Here is a 3,463-nt window from a genome sequence, read left to right as displayed (position 1 = left end):
GGGCAATCATGGGAGGCTATTTTTCACTTCTTTAAGCTTCTCTTTCATTATTTGTAAAATGGAGTATGTCGCATATGCTATGCTTCTCTCAGAGTTGATATTATTCCGTTTAGCACATCACTGGATGATGAATCAACTTGACCTTCCCTACTCTAGGCTCCAAGGATATCTACCATGTCACCTGACCAGTTGCAACTGCCACTTAACCCGATATTGTCTGGATAAGACACACAAATAAGAGGAAGAGAAGGTACAGTGGCTTCATGATGGGAAAGGAGTTTTCGGAATTCCAAGTAGAACCAGTGTCTGGTGGCACACCTGAATTGGAGCAGGCGATCTGGGAGAGAGTTTGAAGACTTCAGGCGGAAAGAAAGTGCTTTTATCCCAGCAGAGATGTTCAGCTGGGCCTGGGCCTAATTTGAGGATGTTTCATCTTTGGACACATGGTCCAAGTGTTTGCCTGTCGTAAAGGAAGAGGTTTGCAAGAAGTCAGGGTTTCCACATTGATTCTCACTTCTGCTTATGGCTCTGAGGTTTGGAGCATTTTTTGGAGAGAAATCATTGAACACTGAATTCTGTTAGAAAATTATTCATTTCTTTTTTCACCTTTATTTCATGTCTCTGCATCTGTCCATTTCTCCTTTCATAATAAACACTCTCAATCCATGGGTTGCAAAGAGTTGAACATGACTAATTGACTGAACAACAACAACCCAACACACATACACCTTTTACAATCGAAAAATGAGAAGGAATTTTCGAAATTAAAACGGTCTTCTTGCACTCTCATGATTTTTTTTTTTTTTTTTGCTACCATGTACAGAGAGAATTGATCCATCCTAAGCAAGCTCTTGCCTAGACCACAATCAGGTGAGGCTTTATGGTCTAGAGTATTTCTTAATCCAGGTAATTCATCAGTGTATTCTTGAGTGAAAAGCACCAAAGGATCCCAGATAAAGGGCTTCCCAGGTGGCCCTACTGACAAAGAGCCCACCTGCCAATGCAGGAGATGCAGTTTTGATCCCTGGGTCGGGAAGATCCCCTGGAGAAGGGAATGGCATCCCACTCCGGTATCCTTGCCTGGAGAATCCCATGGACAGAGGAGCCTGGTGAGCGACTGTCCATGGGTCACAAAGAGTTGGACGTAACTGAAGTGACTTAGCGCAAATGCATACCAGGAAAATCATTGATATTTTTCGCATGTATTCCTTCTCTCCACTTGGTTTTGCTTTACAGTGTTCATATCTCTCTTTTTCTTTATATGTAAGTCTCCAAAGTAACAAGTCCTGTTTTAGTATTTTACAGTGTCAGCACCTAGAACAATGCCTGGCATAGAGCAGGTAGTCAAACATTTGTTTCTATGAATAGGTACTAGTGTGGAAGAGTCAACACATAGGTGAATGAATAAATGGATGAATTGAGGGAATGAGGGAGGGAAGGAGAAAGGAAAGGAAGGCTTTGGCATATTCCTTAGGGTTTTAAAGGTCTGGAGAGAGCCCATTAAGTTGCTTTATCCCAAAGTGTTCCCGAGCACAAGCACCCACTCACCCATTCCCAACATAACAGGTCAAAGCAGGTCATAATACGTCATGGTCTCTAGCCTTCACTCACCACCTCTCTTCCATCTTACCTGAACTATATGTTTTGACGTTTTTCTCTCTGTCCTGAGGCAACTTAGCAATAAAATGTTTTCACTTTTAATCTTTTGATCAGCATTTGAATCTTTCACTAAGTGGAAATCTATTTTAGTTTAGTGACATCAACCTAAAAACAGAGCAAGTGTTTGTAGCAAGCTTTTTTAAATAAGTCTTACTTAATTCTACAAAATAGCTGTGAGGGTTTTACTTCCTTGGCCCCAGAAACAGTACTTTTACAATAATGGAAAAGAAAGTATAGACTACAGGCAGTTGCCCGCATTTCTGTCTTGTACTTTTATACTGAAAGTGATCCTTTACACTGACTCCCTAATTGTTACCCATCTATTCCCACCCCTTCTTCAACTACAGATGTCTCTCTCTCTCTCCTGGAAAACTACCTTGCAGTTGGCTCCTCTGCCCTTCTCAGGTGGACTGTGGCAGAGACACCTGGGAGCACCTGTCCATGGCTACATGATTAGAGGCCAGGTCAACAAAGGGTAGAGGAAGGGATGAGTGAGGTCACACAGGATGCCTCCTGATCCCCGTTGGCAGGAGTCATCCTGGCAGAGAGGTGGGAACCAGCCAGACTCGATGGCATTGTTGCCACCAAAATCTTGGTTTTCTTTGCCCACTGGAGCCAAATAAAATTTTCAGAGACAGAGTTTGGGGCAAACAGAAAGATGGCTTTAATCCTTAAGCTGGCAGAAGGGAGAACACAATAGGTTCCTGCCTCAAGGAGCCTGTCTCCCCTCCATCGGGAATCCAGGGGATCAAACTTTCGGGGCTCACAGTCAGGGGTTGGAGATATGGGACAAAATGTGTAGGGGTCCTGAATTCTCTCTTTTGCACTGTTTGGAATCAGTCACTAGGCCAGTGTCAGGTAGCTAGGTATTTGGGTCTGGCAGTTGGTCCCTGTGGTTGGGTCCATTGTCCTTTGGGGATTTCCTGGTGACTTTCTTCCTGTAATACAAAAGCGGGAAAGCAATCCACTAGGGGTGGCTTCCAAAGAGAGTGCACCATAAAGTTAAGCATCAGCATGAGGTTAAAATAGAGCAAAGAGAGGAACCAAACTACAAGGGGAGGTTTATGATGCCATAAAGTTAAGAATCAGGACGTGGCTAGAATAAGTTAAAGAATCATAGATGCACAGTGTGGCTCCTGGAGAGTTAGAGGGCAACAGGTACAGATGTTTGCATAATAGGTTAGTCTTCTGAAAAGAAGAAACTTAGTTATCAATGCAGACTGTTGATTGTCAGCAATGTAATGCTCAAAATCCTCCAAGATAGGCTTCAACAGTACATGAACTGAGAGCTTCCATATGTACAAGCTAGATTGAGAAAAGGCAGGGGAACCAGAGATCAAATTGCTAACATCTGTTGGACCATAGAATAAGCAATACATTTCCAGAAAACATCTACTTCTGCTTCATTGACTATGCTAAAGCCTTTGACTGTGTGGATCACAATAAACTGGAAAATTCTGAAGGAGATGGACCACTTGTTAGAACCAGACATGGAAAACAGATTGGTTCCAACTGGGAAAGTAGTAAGTCAAGGCTGTATATTGTCACCCTGCTTATTTAACTTCTGTGCAGAGTTCATCATGCGAAATGCCAGACTGGAGGAAACACAAGCTGGATCAGTATTGCTGGGAGAAATAACAATAAACTCAGATTGCAGATGATACCACCCTTATGGCAGAAAGTGAAGAGGAACTAAAGAGCTTCTTGATGAAGCTGAAAGCGGAGAGGGAAAAAGCTGACTTAAAACTTGACATTCAAAAAACTAAAATCATGGCCTATGATACCATCATTTCATGGCAAATAG

The sequence above is a fragment of the Bison bison genome, unplaced genomic scaffold (genome assembly GCF_000754665.1).
Source record: "Bison bison bison isolate TAMUID 2011002044 unplaced genomic scaffold, Bison_UMD1.0 scf7180017864514, whole genome shotgun sequence".
NCBI classification, from domain to species: Eukaryota; Metazoa; Chordata; class Mammalia; order Artiodactyla; family Bovidae; genus Bison; species Bison bison.
This window is presented reverse-complemented; position numbering follows the sequence as displayed.